This window comes from Suricata suricatta, chromosome 8 (assembly GCF_006229205.1).
Source record: "Suricata suricatta isolate VVHF042 chromosome 8, meerkat_22Aug2017_6uvM2_HiC, whole genome shotgun sequence".
NCBI classification, from domain to species: domain Eukaryota; kingdom Metazoa; phylum Chordata; class Mammalia; order Carnivora; family Herpestidae; genus Suricata; species Suricata suricatta.
In genome coordinates, this window is record NC_043707.1 from 97,828,930 (window position 1) to 97,853,447 (window position 24,518).

The 24,518-nt window shown below is 41.5% G+C and overlaps 1 long non-coding RNA gene across 1 annotated transcript in view; it reads left to right on the forward strand.

The window, feature by feature from the left end:
* Positions 1 to 2,134: 2,134 nt before the first annotated feature.
* LOC115299477 overlaps positions 2,135 to 24,518 on the forward strand; it is a 51,483-nt gene continuing 29,099 nt past the window's right edge. The window contains exons 1-2 of the long non-coding RNA XR_003912195.1: positions 2,135 to 2,233; positions 5,416 to 5,493. This is a non-coding gene — a long non-coding RNA (uncharacterized LOC115299477). The remainder of the gene's footprint in view (positions 2,234 to 5,415; positions 5,494 to 24,518) is intronic.

Consider the following 24,518-nt stretch of genomic DNA (forward strand, 5'->3'; position numbering starts at 1 on the left):
GGGAAAGGATATAAAGTTTGGACTCAGGTTCTAAGTCCTGACTTCTTCTTTGGTTGTATAGTTTTGAGATAGTCAACTAACTTTTCTAAGCATTCAGTTTTTTCATCTGTAAAGCAGAAGTAATTTCCATGATTTATACATTGCTGAGTGCTGGAGGGAACATGTCACATAGTAAAGCAGCCATCATTTTCTTTAAGACATTTTCCTTTCCATCTAGGAGATCATGGTTTAAAAGTAGAGATGAGATTTTTTGAAGATTATTCTAAATGGGAGAGAGCAAGTGGTCCATTGGCCTTCGTTGGGAGAATGGCCAACCTCTCACTGACTGAGTGGTGGAGTAAGGCATCACTTAACCAAAGAAACTCAGGTAGTGCCTGGTAGAATCTAGTCTTGAATCCAAACTTCCTAGGAAGTTTTAAAAAGATGTAGACATCTTTAGGTTTACTAACCTATTATTTGGACCTTGGTGTTTTTAAGAACATTTCTTGAAGTTAGTGATTTTGTAAGAGACGGGATGAGCTAAGAAGTCCCGTGCTGCTTTAAGAAGCACATATATAGTGCCAGTGGGAATGAAAACTGTGGCTTCTTTTTTCCTTAAAAAAACCAAAACGTTAACCTGTATTGCAGGGAGTTGGATAGATCAGAGGAGAATTTGACGCCAAGAGGTTGTTTGATTTTTACAACAAATGGTTAGCATCATGAAATTACTCATATATTGGCTAATCTAGGGTTGCTTGGTGGCCTTGTCCTAGTTTGTGGTGTGCAGCCCTTCAGCCCATTAGTGTGATGTAGTTGTGTGTTGCTTTTCTATTATGCAATGACTCCACTACGGTTGGCCTCTCGTGACCTTTGTCTTTGCTTCCCTCTCTGCTCTCTGTTGGATACCCAAGCATGTTTATATTTACCTCTCTTGTTGCTCTTGATGATGTCCTTGTATCACTTTATTTTATTTTATTTTTAAAAACTCTTTTTAACATTTATTTATTTTTGAGAGAGAGAGAGACAGACCATGAGCAGGAGAGGGGCAGAGAGAGAGGGACACACAGAATCGGAAACAGGCTCCAGGCTCTGAGCTGTCAGCATAGAGCCCAATGCAGGGCTCAAACCCACAAATTGTGAGATCATGACCTGGGCCGAAGTCAGATGCTCAACCAACTGAGCCACCCAGATGCCTTGATAATGGCCTTGTTAGATGGCCTTGAGTGTCGTCATTGAGAAGTTCAAATAGAGTTTTCAGTGCCCATCTATAGTAGACTGAATAATGGCCTCCAAAGATATCAGATCTTAATCCCTGGAACCTGTGAGCATGACCTTATTTGGAAAAGAGCAATTACAAAGATGATTAAGTTAAGGATTTAGAGATGGAGAGGGATATCCCAGGTTATCTGGGTGAGCTCTAAATACAATCCAAGGTGTCCTTCAGAGAAAAAGGCAGAGATAGATTTGACACAGAGCAAGAGGGGAAGGCAGTGTGACCCAGAGACTTGAAACAGATCGGAGTGATATAGTCATAAGCCAAGAATGCTAGCAGCCACCAGATTTCAAAGTCTGGTTTCCAGAACAGCGTGAATAAATATCTGTTGTTTTAAACCACTGTTTGTGATAATTTATTAGGGCAGCCATAGGAAATTAATATACCCTCCATCGCCTTTCCCTCACCATTCTACTAATTTGAATATTATGATGATCATTTAAATTTCATTTTAATTAAATGATCTTATAAACATTGCCCATCCACATTCCAGGAAGTCATGAGAGACAGCAGGTTATAGAAGGTCACAACTGGAAGGGCCCTCAGGCAGCACCCAAATGTCTCATCAAAAAGATGAAATGCAGACAGAGATGGTGCACTTGCCCCAAATCACTCAGTGAAGGAATAGTATACCCAGGACCTGACCCAGCATCCAAGCTTTGTCCATAACAGACAAGAGGGCACAACTCAGGCAGATATCTGGCTCAGCAAGTAGAGAGGAAAGAATTGGCTTAAATTTACTTGGAGAATGTGACTTTTTTTTAAAGATGAATTGTTTGGCCCTCTTACTCTTGTTAACTTAAACATTTTGGGAAATACAAGAAGGCAATACCTTTTTTTTTTCAATAAATAGATATAATTGAATATGTCTGACCTGGAAAGATGTCCCTAATATACAATCGATGGTAGATGTGTGGGCTTTGGAATCCTAGGACCTGCCCAGAATTATGTCTCTGTTACTCACCAGCTCCATGGCCCTGGGTAAGTTACTCTCTGGGAGCCTCAGTTTCCCCATCTGTAAAAGAGAAGTAATAACAGTGCTTGTCTGAGACTGCAGTGAGAACTAAGTGAGATGCTGTATATGAAAGTGCCTCATCCACTTCCTGGCAATTAATTGAGGGTTCATAAATGTTAGTGTTATATTATCAAATCAAAGTTCCTTTGTAGCAGAGTATATGGAATTTTATCTTTTAAAAATTTCTTATTTGGATATTTTACAAGGGCCCTAGGATTTCTTTAGTAATCAGGACTAACAATAGAAATGAAAAATAGGTCTGACTCATAGGGAGCAGAGTGGATCTTCAGGGTGTCAGCGACTCCCAGCGCTGAGGGGAATCCTCATACCTCTCTTCTTGGAAACGCACAGCTATAAATGTGCACTTCCATAAACATGAAGAGACAAACAAGATCAAAGACTGCTTGATCCTGGAAGAATGAGGTGAGCGCATTCCTCTGACCAAAACTCTGGGTTACACAATGGCCTGATGCTGTCCGGAGGGGCCCGCAGATGGTGGTCTGGACACCTGGTCTCCTGACCTAGCCCAGCCTCTCTGAGCTGTGTGACAGGCACATCACCTGTCCAGCTTGTTTCCTTACCCATCTAACACATAGGCTTCTTAGGAGTTTCACATGAGATAAAGGATGTAAAAGTAGTTGGTAAACAGGAAGTTAGGGAAAAGGGGATACTATTATATATCCTATCAGTCATCAAGCTCAACAGAGTATATCTTCCTAATACCTTTCAATTTTGTTCATTCTGTTTGGATGTTCACTGTTGTAGTTTATGCTTTCATTCCTTCTCTCTTGTTTGTTAGCATTTTAGGTGGTCTTACTGATTCCTGTGTGGCTTTTCTCTATAAGGATCACCTTTTTAAAAAATGTTTATTTATTTTTGAGAGAGAACGGGAGCAGGTGAGGGGGAGAGAAAGATAAGATCCTAAGCGGTCTCTGTGCTGACAGCAGAGGGCTCGAACTTATGAACCGTGAGATCATGACCTGAGCCCAAGCCAGATGCTTAACCGACTGAGCCATCCAGGTGCCCCAGGATAATCTTTATTAAACAGACCTTCTGCCACGATATTCCACTAGTGCATCTATCTATAGTTCCCTATTACCTACTATATGAGATAGTTGAACATACCAGAAAAAAAAAAAGGAAAGCATCTGTCAATGTACAGAGCCATCTGTTTTAACTAAAGAGCCCTCAAGAAAACTGTGAACTTTGTTGCCCTGGCCCTGATTTTGGGATGCTGGTTCTCTGGCCCCTAAAGGGGAGCTTTGAGTGCCTCACCCTGCTGGAAACAAACCCCCTCCCCTTGCCTCTGCTCCTATTTCTGGTTCCAGCCCCAGTTTAGACCGGCCAATAAGTAGCTTACATAAGTTGACCAGATGCTGATCTTTTGGACATGTTTTTGTACTTGCTCTCTGGCTGCCTCTGGTCAGTCTTCTCCTGATTGATAGGTTGACACTCTCTGGCCCTGTCTAGGATTCTCCATGAAAGGGAATGGTTTGTTCTCTCTGTATGTATGTATTGAGTGCCTAGTAGGTATTAGGAATTATACTAGCTAAATATGGTCCTTGCTTCATGAACTTCAGCTTTAGCAAAGAATATAACAATGGAAAGAGTTTATTATAATTATGGTAAGTATTACTCAATAGGAAGAACAAGATGCCTTGGGGACACATAACAGTGGAACCTCTTAGATAAGGATGTCAGAGAAGGCCATCTTGAGAAAGTGGCCTTGAGCCGAGACTTACAATGAATTGGAGTCAAAGACCAGTTGGGATTAGCATGTGGCAAGACATGGAGTCTAGCAAAGTCTAAAAGGGACATTGCTTCTTCCAGTTACCTGGATCAAAGAGTCTAGGTCATCTTTCAAAATGTCTAACTGTTCTGAAACTGCAGATAGAAATCTGGCCTGGCTGGAGGCCAAGTAGTCATATGGTTTTCTCTCTGCCATCATGGGCCATAGGATATTTGGCAAGTCACTTACCCCATCTGACCCCTAGTTTCCACATCTGGGAAACAACGAATGATGACACCAAGGTCATTGTGAATGAGTGACAAAATAATGAACATGAAAGCACTTTGGAAACCATGTGAATGAAAGGGAGGAAGCTGGTCATAGGGTATCTGACCCAGCATTGAGATGGAACAAGGAAGAGAAAATGCTGACCCTACCAGGAACCAATCCATTCAGAGCTATATACTGTTTTGGGACTTCAGGAGTTCCACATATATATGGATAGATGCGTTCTGTAAGAGCAGTTTTTTAAATATTATCTGCATGGTTAAATTGTCTCAAAGGAGACAGCCCTCTCCCCACATGTTACCACTATTCCAGTTACCTGGCTTAATGGAAACCGGCACCTCCATAAGCCCCTCTCGGGCTTAGATGCCTGTGTCTTAACCCTAGTAAGTGTGTAATAACATGGGTGGATTGTTAGTGCTGCCCCTTTGCCAGCAAAAGCCCACAACCCTCTGTCAACCCAATGGCCAATGACAGTCTGGCAGGGAACGGCTGGCTTGGTCTGTACATATAGTGTTTTGCCTTTTAAGGAACAAAATGATGTTTACTGATTCCAGTCTGCAGCCAAGAGCTCCAGGCATCACATGGACTCTGGAATGACTGTAGGCTTCTGGGAGATGACAATCATTAGCATCACAAGCATTAGGCATTGTTGTAGCATGATGAAATGACAAAAACATCCATAGACCTTGATCCCTGGAGGCCCACCTGTTAACTTTTTTGGATCAATTATGAATGGATGTAGTAAGACTGATACTTAGAATATGCTTTGGCCAGTTAATCATTGGTCATCCCAGGTTAAGGTGCAATTGCTCTTCTAATTGTTATAAGCAGAACTGGAGTGGGGAGCCTCAGTGTTGGATGGACCATCAGCAGGTGAGAGTGTCCGGGGATGACTGCTTCCCCAGCAACTTGATTGCTGTTGTATAGGTATATTGTAAGTGTCAAGTGCATCCTGTGAGTAATGCACTGGCATGGTGCCTAATTGAGAGTAAATATTCTGCATATATGTGATGAATCAGCTACATATAAGTACCTTTCACCAATGGGCATGAGAAATAGCATCTAAACTCACCAAAGAGCACAAGTTTTTAAAAAAAAACAGCACACACCTTTTGTTTATGTTTCCCACAGTGTTTCCTCATAACCTCTTTGGACTGAGCACCAGGGCTGTTTTCTAGTGAAGAAGACCAAATAACAAGAGAAGAAAAGGTCAGTGGGGACAGACGATCCTTGGAATTTGAAAGGGCAAATGTCCAAATGCCCAGCTTATGTTGTGTGTATATGTGTGTTGTATGTGTGTGTGGTGTAGTGTGGTATTATATGGAATATGGTGTATGCTTGTGTTGTGTCTGTGTTGTATGGGTGTATGTACTCAGCATTTGAAACGGAAACTTTCAGAGGACCATTTCTTTAGCTCATTCTGCCTGAGACTTCTATAGTCACATGGTCCTAGTGCTACAAAAGTTCAGAGAAGGGCAAGATTGACAAAGGGAAGGTGAATCTATAGTTCTCCAACCAGTTTAGGACCAATTCCCATGTAGTGTCTGCTGTCTGACATCATTTAACCTCACAGCTAGCCCGTGAGACCCAGGTGGGGACACTGAGGCTAGGAGGTAGGATGGTTGTCCAAGGTCATATAACTAGTAAGTTATAGGGCCAGGTGTGGTAGGTATTGACCTGGTAATACAGTAAGTCATAGGTATTGACCTGGGGATACAAAGTCAACCAAAGTGAGGGAGTACAGAGCTCAGGGAACAGTGCACTCTGACCTTTGGGGGCTGTCACCACAGGGTGTAGTAAAAAGATGACAGTGAGAATTCACGGGCCAGCGTTAGACTCTGGAGATCCCAGCATAGGTCTTAAGGGAATAACATTCTTCAAAGGGCTCTTATTTGGGTCTTCTGGGAAGAATAGGGGGGAAGCATAGGGAAATCTGCTCCCAGAAACAAATCATTCCAAACACTCTGTATTCAACAGCAGTGGGTTGGGCCAAGTGAAGAGCATTTCTGATTAAATTCCCTTGTGTGTCGCCTTCCAAGGACAAAGTTTTAGAAGCTATATCAGACAAACGTTTGGACTTTTTTTTTTTTTCTTCTTAATTGTTGCTCCCGGATTTTGATTGCTATCTGTAAGGGAAACAGACAGTGGAAACTATTTCATAAGAACTGATGGGAAAAACACTTTTTCACAGTGCCCTGAATAGCAGTGCTTGGTATTTGAAGTCATTATTGTAAGTAATGGGTAAGCTGGAGGGAGGAAAAGACACTGCAAGTGACTTTAAAGAGGGAGAGAGGGAGAGAGGAAAGAGAGAGAGAGAGAGAGAGTCTTGGAATTTAGATTGGGTATTGACTGTTGGTGAGAAATTTCCACTGAACATTAAGCTCTTCCTGAGGCTTTCTTCCCAAATTTGGCCTGGGCTATAAGGTTAGGAAGGGAGTGTGTGTGAGGAGGTCTGGGCTGGAGGCAGTGTATCCGGGGCTTGCCACGGCTGCTTGGGGGACTGAAGTCCTCATCAGTTCCTTTATTTCTCTATTTTTCATTCACTAATTCATTTAGTCATTTTTTTATCCATTACATATTCCCTTGACATGTTCTAAGTGTCAGGCTATGAGCTTCATGCCAAGATAGTGGAGATGAGCCAGTAGGATGAAGTTTATAGTCTAGTGAAGGAGAATAAAGAGATATAATTAGAGCTTGTGTGATAATGCTACCATGAAGGTACCAAGAAATCACAGGAGGATGTTAACAGTCTCTTTCACTTTGTTTTGCACTTGCTTTGTGCTAAGAACCTAGAAGAGTCAAAATGTGTTCCTTCTGTTCTCCAGACCTTGCGATCTAATGGAAGACTACCTGTTCTAGGAGGGACTTGAATCAACAAGCCTATATGTCCACAGAAGATAATGTTTTAATTACTGCAGCCTCAGTGAGTGAGAGCTATAAGAAGATAGATCTAGATTCCATTTAACTCAGAATGTTTTAGCCCTCACTGTTCACAAAGTTCAACAAAAAGCTGAACTTGGTGATTCTCAAACTAATGTCTGTTGACATGTCAAACTAATGTCTGTTCGTGGCATTGCTCTTTACTGACATAGAGGACATTAGGTGGGAGAAGAATGTTAAGTTTTATTTTAGACATAATTAGTTTGAAATTCCTGTAAGACTCTAAGTCAAGATATTAAGGAGGCAGTTGTATGTATGAGACAGAAAGTCAGAAGAAAATATAGTCTTGGGATATAATTTGGGAGTTGTGATCATGGAGGAGATTATTGAAACCATAGACTTTGATGAAATCATCTCAACAGTGGTTATATGGGTAGCCATTGAGTTTTATAGGGAACCCCTCAGGACTCAAGAAGAATGGAATCCTAAGAACTCTGGCTGAGATAGCTACCTAAGAAATCCTGCAGTTCTTTTTATACAGTTATAGTTGCTGGTCTCAAAACCCACCCTGTGGTCACCAATGCAACCGCTGTTCAATGAAATAGTCCACCCCATAGCATTTCAGTGTTAAAATGAATACTAATCATAGGAGGTCTTGTAACCATTGCTGGACAACATAGCTGAGCATAAAGAGAGCAGGTTTGTGGTTTTAGACTGCCCTACGTGTAAGACCTGAATTCAAACCATACTACTGCCCAGGCCTCAGTGCTGTATTTTATTCTCAGATCATCCCAGAAGACCTGGCTCACTGTATATTTATTCAAATATCAGGCCTGGTCTGATACTTGACATTTGAATCATAAAACATTATGATTTTACCAACTAAAGAACAAGGCTAATCTAGAATTATTTGATTTTCCTGAACTCACACAAACTTCTAGTGACCACATTTCATTTCCTTTTCTTTCTTTTATTTTGATCATCACAAAATGTATTCTAGGTTTACTTCATCAAACTGTCCAATTTTGTGTGAGTTCTATGTGAAAACTATGGGCTTTTCCATATTAAAGAGCTATTCTTAGTTTGTATGGATTTGAGTTGCCACTCATTTGAAACGCTCATGTCCTAGGAGAGCAGGTCCAGACCCCAGAAATGAGGGGCAGCTCAGGGGACATGGGGTGTTTGTGACAGTGCTGGACCTGCCATCTCGTGCCCTCTGTCCCAGCTTTATGTGCCTTATGCATCTGCTGGCCAAACCCATTCCCCAGTTTCTAAAGATAGAAGCTGAGGGGATATGTGAATTGGAACTTTTTGCAAGTCAATCTGGTATTACAACACCACCCTCTGATGAGTTAAGTGCAAATGAATCAGAACCAGATGGGCAAATTTTCCCGAACACAACGTGTTTGAGAAGTAGAGGAGAAGGAGAGAAGTTTTTGGCAAAACTCTCGAAGATGTTTGGCTCCATCAGATGTATGTAGCACTCTGCCTGGCTTTCAGCTCTCCTACCATTCCCACCTGGAGAAATGACATGTCCGAGCTCCAGGGGGAAGGAAGCATGGCAGGAAAGTGTAGGGTAGGCATTGTACCCACAGTCCTGTAAGTGGCGTGGCTATCTTCAGCCCTCAGTTTCTCAGAGGTCATTTTTGGCAGGCAAATGAGGTTTGGATGAATAAAGCAATCATAAGGAATCAATTCTGGAGAAACATCCAGGCTTAGACTTTTAGCATGCATTTCTTTTGGACTGTTACGAGATTCATGTTTTCAGATCCAGCCAAAACCTCTTGAATACTTATTAAATGTATGGTTTTGTGCTAGGCAATTGAGTGGCTCTTTTCTCACTTTGTCCATCCAGCATAGTTGTGAGGTACCAGAGTTATGAACGGAGGAGAGAGCTCAGGATGGGAAAATGACTTGGTTAACATCCCACAACTAGGCAGCAAGAAAGCTATGCTATCCAAATGAGTAACCACCAGCCACATATGGCCTTTTAAATGTAAATTAGTTAATTCTGAATAAAATTAAACACTGAGGCTTTCCGTTTCACTAACCACATTTCAGGTGTTCTCTTGCCGCGTGTGGTTGGTGGCTGCCATATTGGACAGCACAGCTGTAGAGCATTTCCATCATCACAGGAAGTACCATTGCACGTGCCACCACAGAGCCTGGACTTCTACTCCTATCTTTATGACAAAGTTCTGGGATCCTTCCTTATGCCAATCCGGGTTGTCTCACATAATATAAGCTTCCAAAATGGAAGACAATTCCTCTTAAGCACAACTGGGAACTTTCTGTCCTCACTCTGGATACAGCATACATTGAGATACTGACTGATTATTTAATTTTTTTAATGTTTATTTATTTTTGAGACAGAGGGAGAGAGAGCAAGAGCAGGTGGTGAGGGGCAGAGAGAGAGAGAGCAGGACAGAGGATCTGAAGCAGGCTCTGTGCTTACAGCAAACAGCCTGATGCAGAACTCGAACTTGGGACCCATGAGATCAAGAGCTGAGCCGAAGTTGGATGCTTAACCTACCGAGCCACCCAGGTGCCCTCTGGCTGAATCTTTTTTTGTTTTTTTAACATTTATTTATTTTTGAGAGACAGAGAGAAACAGAGCATGAGTGGAGGAGGGACAGAGAGAGCGAGACACAGAATCTGAAGCAGGCTCCGGGCTCTGAGCTGTCAGCAGAGAGCCTGAAGCAGGGCTCGAACTCATAGACAGCAAGATCATGGCCTGAGCCAAAGTCAGACACTTCACCAACTGAGCCAACCAGGAGCCCCTGATGTTTTAAGCCTGCTCTGTCCTTTATGTGGCCACTGTGGAGCAGCAGTGGACCAGGAGTCAGAAGGGAAAGGAGGGAGAAGGAAGTGGGGTGGGTGGGTGTATTGTGCCCCCATGGATTCACCTGCATTTCAGGGGCATCATAGGTCAGCAGCAGGGGGTGCTTCCAGAGGGAGTGCCAATACTCAGTGAAGTTAGGAAGGGGTACAAAGAGCATCGGCATGGTGGAGTGAAAAGATGGTGCCAGTTTGGTCAGAACAACTTGGTCCTGAATTCCACAGTCACATGGGCTACGTTGTGAAGAGGGGATGTGTCTTCCTTACAGCCATGCGAGGATTTCAGTGTGTTAGCAACTGTGACACACTGATGCCTCCTGCCTGTTCCCTACAACCAGCTGCCTTTGGCCGATCATGCCCTCCTCTTTGCCTGTTTGTCCCCATCATTTTCCTGGTGGGGGTTACCACCGGTTTCCATAGTATTCAAGAGCTAGTACTCTTTTATTTCAACAGCCCTTCCCCCACCCCCATGCTATCTTCAAACCTAGTTATCATGAAAACTGCTAATGTTTTGTTGTTGTTGTTTTGTTTGTTTTTTAGCATTATCTAATCTTATAAAAGCAAGCATCTCTGTTTTTTTTATAGTTTATTGTCAAGTTGGTTTCCATATAACACTCAGTGCTCTTCCCTACAAGTGACCTCCTCCAAGACCATCACTCCCTTACCCCTTTCCCCCTCCCTCTTCAGCCCTCAGTTTGTTTTCAGTATTCAAGAGCAAGCATCTCTGTTTTAATCCTCCCATTAGGTTAGGTTTGAGACCAGGTAATCAGAGAATGACATCAGATTTACTTAGGCAAAATCTGTGAACTTTAATCTGGCAACATTTTTCTCTGGTCTTATTTGTTGATGTATCATTATCACATTTCATTCTACAAAGTGTTTGCAGGAGCTTACTCAATATGGACCTATCGATATGGCTAAAATGGTGAAGTAGAAATTAAAAATATTTAATATTTCAAATCTGGGAAAATGTAAGTTTGAATGGAATGTTAAGATCTCAGAGAATAATAGAACCTAGAAATGTGGATTGTAACAGAAGCACATTGAAGTGATGACCTTGTATAATTCATATGATTAACCAGTATTAGTTAGTCAGTAATACAGTATTTATCCCTTAGGTTTGACTGAAACTTATAGAGTGATTCACATTACCTTCCACACTATAGAGGTTTTGTGAATTGTTTGTTGAGTGACATGAGGAAAATGAACCTCCAAGGGATGAAATCATTTGTGAAGGTCATGTGCCATTTAGTGGCAGAGACAGGATTCAGGCCTGTGTCTCCTATCTCCCATTCATTGCTTTTCAGAATGATGACCACTCAAATTTTTTCAACACTAGAAATATAAAAGACCCTTTTATTTCCAGAATGCTTATGTTGAGGTCCCAACAAGCTTGGGAGGTGGTGTTATTACTCCACATTACAGGTGAGCAGGTGATGCACCCATGCCTTAACTTCCAAGGAACACAATTAGTACTTGCATATGGGTGGTACTTTCCACATCGTCTTCTTTTATGCTGTCCCCAAAGGAGTGCGAGCAAGAATAAAAACAGAAACACATTTCCAAATCTGGGCATTGTGTATCTGTGAGTGATATGTGGGCAGCATTTCTGTCTCCCCGCGACTGAAGAAGAAACCCAAGGGAAGTCCCCCTCAGTCAGTAACTCGTGCAGAGCTTTGCAACAAGTGCTCTGATACTGACATTAATTAAAGGACGTTTAGCTTTTAATGTTTATACGGGGCTGATCTGGGCGGAGCCCGCATGTCCCCGTGTGCCAAGTATATGGTAGGGATTCAGGAAATGCTCATGGCCATGTCACCAGGGCTGCTTGGTGACTCCACTGATGAAGCTCTTCCCAGTTGGGTATTTCCTTTTTTAGAGATACTGCGGGGAAGGGGTGATGTGCTCTGAGCGTGTTGTGTGTCTATGTGTGCGCTAGGGTGATTTTTTCCATTGTGTCGTGTGTTTTATGATCTTCACAGATGTCAGACTTCCCGTGGTGAGAAGGGCGGAGGAAGGGCTGTGATTTGCGAGAGGAGGGGGGAGAGGTGAGACTGAGGCCAGGCAGGAAACACAATTGTATGGATTTAACGGGCCTCGTTTTATAGCATTTAGTTCTGTTTTCACTGGGTAGCAGTGAACAGTCTCACCAAGGTAAACCGTTTTTCACTATTATTGGGCCACGGGATGAAAGTTTCATTGTTATTCTTCCTTGGAGCTCATGTGGCTGCTCTAGATATTAACCTCCTTTTGCCGCAGGGACTCAGAATTTCAATGGAACCTTTTGAATGTTGGCTGGATAATGATCACATATGTTTATAAAGAGATTTGGTTTATAGAGCATTGGTCTGCATTATCCTGTCTGCCATCTGATCTTCAGAATAATCCTGTAAATACCTGCTGCAGATCGTTAGTCCTGTTTTCCTAAGGAGAGAACTGAGGCCCAGAGAAATGAGGTGACCTGCTCCCTAACCGGGCCCGGAAAGGAGGAGAGAAGGGTATCAACACACGCTGATTATCAACTCCGTGCTCCCCACCCTGCTGAGCAAGGACCCTGAGGCTCAGACGGGGGTCGCAGTTGGCCTAGCCTGTTGTTCAGTTTGGGCTCCGCCGACAACCGGGGTTGTGTCAGACTTAGAAACTGTGCCTGCCTGTCTCTAAAACTAGTGCTCATTTCTGCTACACCACCAACTTTCCGCGAATCCTAGCCAGAGGGCAAGTTTGAAAGGAAAAAAAAAAGACCTTGGCATTGATTACCCAAAACCACTGACAAACCAAACATGATGCGAATCGGGACCCACCATGTGAATCATGGCTCACACATGTGAGGCGCTTTCAAAAGCACTTTGGGAGATTGTGGCTTAACCCTCACAGCAAACTCGTGAGCTGGATGTTCTGACTCTTCCCATTTTATAAGTGGGGAAGCTGAGGCTCAGAGAGGTCACTTATCCAAGGTCCTACAGCTAGTTGGGGGCAGCGCTGGCATTGGAACATAGATCTGACTAGAATAGCTTGTTTTCCCTTTTAACCCACATTACCCACAGTGCCTATTTCACTCGGGTCATTGCTATAGTCACACGTCTGAAATCGAACCTTGTGCACTTTATCCTCATTACCTACACCGTGAAGTTCAAGTAGCTCAATCTGAAATTCAAGATGCTCGGGTTCTTCACACACATCTCCCTCTGCCCCACAACACACCTCCTGCCCCAGCCATGTTCCGGTGGGTATTTTCTCCTCCACACTCTTGGCCCTCCAAACCTTCAGTTGTACATTTTCTTCCTGCTTCCCCTTTGAGAACTCTGTTCTCTTTCAAGGGTCGCCTCTGATGCCATCGATTCCAAGGACTCTTCCAGGGCCTTCCAATCCAGTGTCATGGGCCTCCACAGTGCTGACAAGTCAACCAGACCATACATAATACTGCCCTTGTCTTCCTTCCCCCTCAGTTCCCACTTTGCTCCCTGGAGTTGGAGTCATTGCTTCATCCTTAGCCCTGACCACACAGTGACTGACATGTGCTGCACACAGTAGACAAGAAATGAGTATTTCTTTAGATATGCAAACACTGGCTCACACATCCTAACACATAGGTAGCTTCCCCAATAGATCTGGGCCCAAATTGTGACCTGTTTACTTTTCAAGTATAAGCTTGGGCCCTACTTATTTAGGTTTCCTAACCCCCAGTTCTCCTGTCTGTTAAAATGGCGATCCTCTCCCTTTCCTGTAGAGAGGGGGATCACTAGAGGAATGAAAAAAACAGAGAAGAGAAGTGTTCAGGATGGTGCTTGGCATACATGGATATCTGAGTAAATGGTTGTTGTTGGGTAGAGCTATTATTCTTGTCATAGTTTATAATCTCTTCCAGCAGTGTTATTAGATTTTCTTGGGATGTGTGTATATGCAGTTTTGTTGCTTTAGAGTTGAACTCCTCACCTTGACCAACACTTAGCTCTTCTGTTTGACCTTCCCATGGTTGTATGTTTTGCTGTTGCTGGTGTTATTTATTTAGAGTTGTGGCTTTGTAAACCATTGCTTAAAATGCCCCTCCTGTGCTTTAAGAGGTAATATACTGGGAACGAATGTTAGACAAAAGTAGGGGAGAACGGAATGAGGTAGAATCTTTTCCTTAGGGAAGCCACTCAACTTCTCTGGGACTCTCTGGGATTTCTTTCTTTTCATTTTATTTTATTTTTTATTTTTTTAATGTTTGTTTATTTTTGAGAGAGAAATCATCATGTGCACGAGCAGGAAAGGGCAGAGAAAGAGAAGGGGAGAGAGGATTGGAAGCGAACTCTGTGCTGAAAGCCTGATGCAGAGTTCGAACTCATGAACTGTGAGGTCATGACCTGAACTAAAGTCGGCTGGTTAACCAACTGAGTCATCCAGGTGCCCCTTGGTAGCCTCCATTATGAATGGCTGACTTCTTTGTGGGGACAGCTAATGGGCCAGCAAGAGAGTGGGACTTTAAGGTCAGAATACCTTGTCGCAAATTCAATTCTGCCATTAACTGTGTTCCCTATGCACACATGAATACACACACATACAGACACGTGTCACCTGTTCATATAAATTTGGGAAACAGAATTACACAAAATGAAACACAATTCTTTGAATTGCAAGTCTCAGAATCTTTCATATGGTCAAGGTACATTGTGAAACCAGATTCGCAACTCTGGTATGCATTTTATTTTTTTCAATTTCATCCACACCAGGCCTTTTTCTGAGGAGTCTACTCATCAGACAAGTGTTGAGTGAAAACACTTGGGGGGCATCAGACTAGATGTCTCTGAGGCTCCTCCCCACCCTGCCGTACCCTGCCTCTCTCCATGATCCTGAGCTCAGAATCAAGGTCGCTGCCTCCTTTTCCTACCCCCACTCCACACTCTTCCCCACAGTGCCTGGTGCATGGGAGACTCTTGGTCAGTGCTTATGGAATTAATTACCTCTTGCAAAGGACCTTGGGCCTCATGATGCAGCCTGTATGTTAGCTTAGGAAAAGAAAAAAGAAGAAATAAAGATGCCACATTGGATTGGACAATCTTGGACTGCACGGACTAGCTGCTTCTGCCAGTTGGCTTTGATTGCTTATAAAGGAAAAGCCAAATAAAGAAGGAGGTGGAGTTTATTTCAGTAAACAGCATCTCTCAAAGCAAAAGAACTCCATCTCCTTTGGGAGAGGCAGCCTCATTTCTGTTACAATCATAAAACATTTGCAAACAACCACTTGGTGAGAGAAAACAACAAGTCCATGCAAGGGAACTGTGGATTTCTGCTAGGTGTTGGGGTGTATGTGTTTTAGAAGGAGAGCAGGGGGAGATGCAGTAGCAAATATTTCATCTCTACATTTAAGAATACTTGAGGGGCGCCTGGGTGGCTCGGTCACGTAAGCATCCGACTTCAGCTCAGGTCATGATCTCACAGTTAATGAGTTTGAGCCCCACATTGGGCTCTCTGCTGTCAGCACAGAGCCTGCTTCAGATCCTTTGCCTCCCTTTCTCTGCACTAGCCCCCTCCTGCGCATGCTCTTGCACTCTTTTTCTCTTAAATTAAATCCTTAAGATAAATAGAGCATTTGATATCTTGGAATTAGTGCATTTAAATACCCCAAAGGATTTTATACCCTATCCTGCCAAACACTCGTCAATTATCTGATGAGGGAAAGAAGTCCTAGGGGCACCTGGGTGGTTCAGTTGCTTAAGAATCCCACTCTTGATTTCCACTCAGGTCATGATCTCACAGTTTGTGAGATCGAGCCCCACACTGAGCTCTGTGCTGACAGCTCAGATCCTGGAGCCTGCTTTAGATTTTGTGTCTCTTCCTCTCTCTGTCCCTCCCTTGCTTGAGCTTTCTCTCTCTCTCTCTCTCTCAAAAATAAACAAACATTAACACACATACACACACACACACACACAGTGGAGGCTACTGGCTACCCTTAGTGCACTGATGTGGTTCGTTTGGCTTTCATAGTATTGGCCTTAAAGGGTTTTACGTTTCTAAATTATTTGTCAGTGTTTAGAAGTTGGGAGTTTTCTTATAAAAACTTCTTGTTCTTCTTGAAAAGTGGAAGGCCTAGCAGGAATGGACTGTAGTGTATTATGATAGCGGGAGTCTAACTGTTCCCTGGGACAGGGTACCAGTCTCCAGGCCGCCACCTTCTCGCCCAGATTGACCTCACTGTGGTGGTGCAGGCTTGGCCCCTCTTGGCATTTGAGCTTGCAGTCCCTGGTTCAGCACAGGCTGTAATGAGGCCACACAAGTGCTGTTCATACAGGCCTGCTTGTCACTTCTAAGAGTTGGTGCCTTTGATTACACCATCTTTCGACAGGTGAAACCCAAGAACACCTGAGTTGGTGAACCACTGCCTGTTAACAATGAAAAAGACAACACACATCTATTGAATGTTTATTCTGTATCAACCTCTGTTTTTACCACTTAACAAATGATTCCCTTATTTAACCTTCATAACGCCTTACACTGTGGGAATTCTTGTGCCACTCACTTCTGAGTGCTCTTAACTACTATAGTACATCCTTCTTCTTTTTTAAAAGTTTATTCAGGGGCGCTTGGGTGGCTCAGTCAGTTAAGATTCTGACTGCAGCTCAGGTCATGATCTCACTGTTCTTAAGTTTGAGCCCCATGTTGGTCTTTGTGTTTACAACTCACAGCCTCGAGCCTGTTTCAGATTCTGTCTCTTTCTCGCTCTCTGCCCTTCCCCAACTCATTCCCTCTCTGTCTCCCTTTCTCTCCCCCCCAAAAATAAACATTACAAAAATTTTTAGGTTTAGTCATTCATGCATGCATTCATTCAAGTGATCTCTATACCCAATGTGGGGCTCAAACTCATATGTATGTATGTATGTATATAATCTCTATATCCAACTTGGGCTCGAACTTAGGACCCTGAGATCAAGAGTGGCATGCTCCACTGACAGAGCCAGGCCAAGCTCCCCTTAAATACTATAGTACATTTCTTAAAGCATTGTTTTATGTAAATGACATAATGATTTAGGTTTTTAAAAACTTTTTATTTTGAATTCATATCAGACTTACAGAGAAGTTGAAAAAAGAATATGAACCCTCCCCCTTTAACCTTCACCTTGCTCTCTCGAAAGCTAACACCTTAAGTGTGATTATTAAGTACAAGCAGTGACCATTTCTTAATTTGACCAGTGTTAACATAACTGTTCTTCCTTGTTGGTTCCAAGATCCTGTCCACAATCCCACATTGCATCTCACTGTTATTTCTCCTTTGTCCCTTCTCGTCTGCAACAGGTCTTGAGTATCTCCTCCACTTCCGTGACCCTCACATGTTTGAGGAATACCGGTTAGCTGTTTGGTTGAATGCCTCTCAATTTGGGTCTGATGTTTTCTCATGATTGGAATGGGATATGCAGTATTTTGATAGCATTCCAGAAAAATGTTGTGCCCTCCTCAGTATACCCTATCAAGGAGTTTATGATGTCCATTGTCTTCTTGTTGGCAATGCTGCTTCATCACTCAGTTAAATTAGTTACCTTCTGGGCTTCTCTTACTGCATAGTTTCTATTTTTCCTTTGTAGTCAATAATAAGTTGTTCAGGGAAGATAATTTGCATTTATGAAAATCCTGTTTCTCCTCAAACTCTTGCCCATTAATTTTGGCATCTTCTAGTTGATTTATCTGCAACAATTTGCTTCATTTGCTTTCAGTAAAAGACTTACAAAATGAATAGAAAATACTGGAAGAGTATAGCAAGAATCAAGATTTTAATGCAAAATGTTCGAAAGCTACTTCTTTACTTCATAATCAGTATTGCCTTTTGATGTTGCAATGGAGTTGATATCCTAACTTCACACGAGTGAATTTTGTGAATTCAGAATATGAACAGTTCAGAATCAGTTCCCTTATTGTTAATAGGGACAACAATTGCAATTTGAAAGTGTTGCTGCACAGAGAGGAAGTCATTAAGAGTCGATACTCTAGTCAGGCTGCCTGGACTGGGGGCCTGAAGCTGTTACTCATGAACTATGTGACTTTTGGTAGATTGTGCAACCTAGCTATGCTTCAGTTCCTCTTAGAGCCAATATGAGGATTAAATAAACAACAGATGTCAGATGCTTACTTAGCAGAGTGCCTGGCATGTAATAAGTAATCAATACATATTTGTTGAGTCCAAACTTGGTATATTCATCAACCATCAATCTTAGAAGTAATACTTGTTAAGAATTGTGCAGGGTCTGAGATTTTAAGCTACCTGTGGCAGGTTACTCTGCCGCGGTTTTGTGGATGCTTAGAGGAGTCACAACATCCCTGGATCAGAGACAAAGGACTTATTCACAGAACAGCAAGCAGCATGAGCTTCTCATTCTCATCGGCTCCCTTGACTTCCAGACTCGATGGGACGATGTGGCAGGACCCCGGTGGCTGCTGCACATTCATGGGGTTTGCTTCCTAGCTGGGAAATCCTAAGCTTACTGCAAATAAACCTGCTTTCTGTTCTTGAGGGAGACACTCTTTTCCCAGGTTGCTTACTATGTAAATATCTTTGATGCATTAGTCCAGAACAAAATATTCAGTATCTCTGCTCAAATGTTTAGAAATGAACTGTCTCCCAACACCACCAAGTAATATTTGATGCTTCCCTTGGAAAGGAGCAAAGTAAGCCATAGGGATTTTTCTGATCTGTAGTCTGACACGTTATCCACTGCGCCACTGGCCCGTCCCTGCCATAGGGATTTTTAACCAGGGTTCCAGAAATTGAGAGAAAGAAGTCTAGTTAGTTAATTCCATAACTACCCCGGTTTCTTAAGATTCTGGATTTCTTTTGCCACTGTATTTCAGTTCCTGTAGAGCTTTACAGTATATAAATCCTACAGCGATGCTTTCCTTGCCTTTTAATGAGGCATCACAATATTCCAGCCCCTGATACTGGTTTGGTTCTTAATTGTGTCTCCAAGCAACCAGCTCCTGAATCAGTATTCTTTCTTGTCTGTATGCAGAAAACTGTCCTCTCTGTACATTTGAGATGGAGGGAAGTGATGAGCTTTCTTTAGTAAGGGCAAAGGGATGCCTGTGGAAATGCAGTATAACTTTGAAAGTCCCCCCCGCCCCCAGCTCCCTCTTTATCTTATTTCTGTTTTTTTTAATGGTAAAGCTTTTAAAATGTCACATCTGTTTCTAATCATTTCCTTTAGTCTTTCACTATATGACCAATTCAGCAACCTGACTTGTAAAGGGATCCAGATTATTTTGTAAGACAACCAACATATGTTAAAGAAAATTGCCCACTTAATATTCCAATTGCAAAACAAACATACACAACACACACAAAGGAAAAATTTTCTTCACTATTTACACTCAAGACAGACAGAATGAATTGCCTTTTTATGGACAAAGGATTTATTGCCCAATTTTATAACAAAGAAAGATGTTTAAAGCAATTATATTATGCTTTTTAAAAAGAACATATTTTTTAAATGATGAAAGATTTCATGTATAGAAAATCATGAATCGAAAACATTTATTATGTTTGCTAAAGATTAAATAAATATCAATATTTTGCCATATTTGCTTCAGCTCTCTCTAAAAAAAGGAAGAAGGGAGGGAAACAGTTAAGCCAAGCCCCCCTCTCTCCCTTCCCTTTTTCAAAGGCGTGACTTCTATTTTTTGGGTGTTTATTTTTATTGATTTTTATTGAACCAAAATAAACATGCCGCACTATAGTAGTTTTATGTGTACAACATGGCGATTCTACACTGGTCCACATTGCAAATTGATCACTTAGCTAAGTCTCCTTACCATCTGTCACCAACAAAGTTGATACTGTATTACTGACTGCATTCCCCATACTATAGGTTATATCCCCTGTTGCTTATTTATTTATACCTGCAAATTCGTATCTCTTGATGTTCTTCACCCATTTTGTCTTCCTCCAACTCCCTCCCCTCTGGCAGCCACCACTCTGTTCTCTGTACTTAGAGTTTGGGTTTTGTTTTGTTTGTTTGTTTGTTTAGACTACACTTGTAAGTGTCTTTCCTTGTATTTGTCTTTCTTTGATTTATTTCACTTGGCATAATGCCCTCAGGTCCATTCATGTTGTCACAGATGGCGAGATTTCATTCTTTTTTTATGGTTGAGTAGTATTCTGCAAATATATATATATATATATATATATATATATATATATCACATCTTTTTTATCCATTCATGTATCAAAGGACACATAGGTTGTTTCTCTATCTTGGCTATTGTAAATAATATTATAATGAACATAGGGCTGCGTATATCTTTTTGAATTAGTGTTTTCATTTTCTTTTTATAGATACCCACTAGAGAAATTGCTGGATCATATGGTATTTCTATTTTTAATTTTGCTTGTTGTAGTTTTCTAAGAAGTTGTTCAATCTATTTAAGTTTTAAAATTTCTTGACTTGGATTATTGGCAGTACTTTATGATTTTCAGAATCTCTACCTATACACACTTTGATTTTTATTCCTAATATTGCTTATTTATGTTTATACTCTCTTTTTTAAAATAAAACTTTCCAGAAGTTTGTTTATTTTGTAAGTCCTTTAAAAGAAGAAACTTTTGGTTGTGTTTTTAAAATACCTCTCATTTGGATATAAAGTTACATTTTGGTCCCATGATTTAAAGCATATATAAATAATAAATTCTTGGCAAATAGTTAATCTTTCAATAGACTAAAGATTTGTCCAATGAATTTTAAGGACTACCTACTTCTGGTATTTTGCTCAATTTTATTTACTTCTGATACCACATATGTGAGGTTTTTTCTCACGCCAGTGGATTCTCCATCTCTTTGGACATCAATAGGGTGTCCTACAGTTCAGCTCAGTTCTAACACAGACTGAGTTAGCATCAGACTTCATAGTTTGAAAGGCCCAATTCTAGGGGCACTGGGTGACGCAGTTGGCTAAGTGTCTGACTCTTGATTTTGGCTCAGATCGTGATCTCACGGTTTGTGGGACTGAGCCCTGTGTTGGGCACTACACTGGCAATGCAGAGCCTGCTTGGGATTCTTATCTCCCTCTCTCTCTGCCTCCTCACACTCATGCATGCATGGGCACATACACTCTCTCTCTCAAAATAAACTTAAAAAAAAGTCCCAGTTCTATAAGACTGCCCTCACTTCAGATGCCAGTTACAAGTGTTGGGTCCCCAGGTAACTCACACTTCCGTCAGACTTGGCTACAAAGTTGGAAGCGTTCTCATAAACCCTCCCTCCCCCTGAGCCTTTCTTGGGTTTGAGAATTTGCTAAAATGGCACACAGAACTCAGGAAAGTGCTTTACTTACTATTGCTCATTTTTATCAAAGTCACAACTCAGGAACAGCCAAATGGAAGAGATGCATAGAGCACAGGAGGGGACAGGAGAGCTTGGCACCTCCTTGCTGTCTCTAGGCGCACCACCCTCCCCGCACTTCAATCTGTTCACCAACACAACTTTCCAAACACTGCATTCAGGAATTTTTATGGAGGTTTTATTACATAGGCATGACTGATCGAGTCATTGGCCTGTCATGACTGATTCAACCTCCTCCAGCCCCTCTTTCCTCCCTCCGGAAGCCGGGGAGTAAGGCTAAAAGTTCCAGTCCTCCAGTCATACCTTGGTCTTTCTGGCAACCAGCCCCAGTCCTGAAGCCCTCTAATGGCTGCCAGCAACCAGGCATCTATTAGCATGAACCCAAGCATGGCTGAAAATGGCTTGTTATGAATAACAAAAGACACCTTCTCTAGCTCCTATCACTCAGAGAATTCTGAGGGTCCCAGAAGCCTGCATGCCAGGAACCAGGACAAAGACCAACCCTACAGTTCTTCTCATTATATCATAGTATCCAGCTCTCATATGTTAAAATTGGGGCTAGGTGCTGAGGCAGTTTGGGATTTGTAGTTCTTACCATGATGGCTGGTCATCTAGTGGAGTGATAGTCACCTATATTAATAATGACAATATTACATGAAAAATCCTAAAGCTGAACTCTTGATTCCCTCTTCCCCTAAAGCTCTCCATCTCTATAAATGGAATTGCTGTTTGCTCCATTGTTCAGGCCAACTTACTTGAAGTTATCTAGGATTCTCCTTTTTGACTCCCTTTCACACTGTGCCATCAACAACTCCTGTTATGTTCTATCTACAGAATGTATTCTGAATTGGACCACTTTTTACCACTCCATTTCTACCATTCCCAAGCTACTATCCTCTCCTGCCTGAACTACTGAAAACATCTCTCTATTGGTCTTCAGGATTCCATACTTACCACCTTAAAGTCTATTCTCATTAAACTAGCAGAGGGCATCTTTTAGAAGAGAAGTCTGAGGACTGATTCCCTGGGTAAACCCCTTTGGTGGCTTCCCTAACCTTGTAGAATAAACTCAAAATCCTTACCATGCTCTATCAGGGGCATCTCAGTCTGTCCCTTGGCTTTGTCTCTCATTCTTTCACTCTGTCTTTTGCTCACTCCATTCCAGCCACATGCATCTACTTGTTGTTTCTTAAATACATTGAGTGTGTTCCATTAGGGACTTGGCACTTGGGGTTCTCTTTTTTGGGATTAATCCCTCCTCCTACACCCAGTCTTGCTCCCTGATTTTATTCAAAACTTTTCCAAGTGTTATCTGATCAAAAGATCTTCTTGCTACAGAGGGCATCCTGTCCTCATTATGCATTACCCTCCATTTAATTTTCTTCATAGACTTTATCTGATATTATGTTGATTATTCATTTATTCACTCTGTCATGGGAATGTAAATGCCATAAGGGTAGGTCTTCATGTGTTTTGTTGATATGGCATTTGTAGACTCTATAATTTTCTGGTTCAATCATTATGCTCCTTTGCTAGGTAACAATTTCATATCTTTGCTTGGCTTCTCAAACCTCTAACACACCTCTCTTCTCCCCTCCCCCCTTCCCCACTCTTTTCTTCTTGACCTTGCTTCCAGTTTCATTGAGAAAGTAGAATTTCTACATACTCTTACCACAGCATCTACCAACCAACCACACTCTGCCTTTCTTCCTTTAGTATAGATAAAGATTCATAATTTTATTAAAGACAAGATCCGCTCCTGTGCCCTGGATCCATTCCCTTTTACCTACTCAGTGACTTGCCTCTAGCAAATGCATTGTCTCCTGAATCTTTAATATATTTCTTCTTCTCTTTCTACTGGATCTTTCCCAACAGGATATAAACATGTTGTAAGATGTTTAATCTTTAAAAATAACATTCCCTTTATCTCACATTCCCCCTCCAGCTACCTCCTCATTTCTCTGCTCCCTATGTAGCAAAACTATATATTTGTTCCTAACTTTCTTTTTTGAAAAGCAATTTGAAAGTGAAACCAGGATATTCAGGTTTAGTAGATCTTGGGTGAAGTTAGGAAATTGCATTATATGTTTTTAAGACTCCCTTGGTGAATGTGCTCAGGATCTAGAACTATTAATTTTTTTGTGTTAGGAATTCCTCCTAACTGAAGATGACAGTAAATAAGAGTGAAATTGTCCAGTTTTACTGGAAGTCAGTAGAACAAAGCATTTGACTTAATAAGACATATTTAGTTTACCAGGAACATGGTCATGATGGAAAAGCTGGTATATCTGTCTATTATTTCCCTGTTTATTTGACTGTCATGGAAATCTGGGGTGAATAACAGGAAATCTTAATCTTAACCCTGTGTCTATAGGGTAATGCTTGCATTTATCAACCTTATTGATGGGAAGCAGGCAGGATAGGAGGTGAGAGGAAGAGGTGGAATGGGTATAGGGAAATTATGATTTTTCTACTCACTAACATCATTTTCCAGACATAAATAAATAAAGTCCATACATATTCTTGTAAAATTTTTATGGCATTTAACATCCTGCCTTTCATGTGGTTGTAGTTCAATGCGTATATATTAATTAAATAAAAATAGGAAGCTGATCGTGTCCCTAGGCATCCCCATGTTTGCAATTCCAGAAGTTCTCAGGAAGTTCATTACATCTAGCCAAAGGTGACTAAAACAGCAGCATAAATCTTACTCTCTCGTTCCTTAGTATAATTATTCATCTATTCATTTGGTCAAAAAATAGTCATCGAGTGCCTTTCGCATACTGGGCATTGGACTTGGTGCTATGGATACAGATTCAGTGTCCATCCATATAGATTTTAATCTGGAACAACTGTCATCCAGGCAAATAATTTGATCCCACTGGTCTCTGGCTACGTGGTTTTCTGAAGGTCATGTCTCTGCTCTGTGTCTCAGTGTCTCCATGAGAAAGGACTGAGAGCTAAGAGGATTAAATGATATTGCTTACAAACTATGAAGGAAAACAGGAGACTTACTTTTACTGTACACTTTTAAAAGTAATACTTTTAACAAAAAATACACACAAAAAAGTGTATTTTTAAAGAGTAAATGGGTGTTTAAAAACACTTCCACACAACACCTGGTGCTCATCACAAGTACATCATAGTGTACATACAAAACTAATACTATACTGTATGTTAACTAACTAGAACTTAAATAAATGCTTAAAAAAA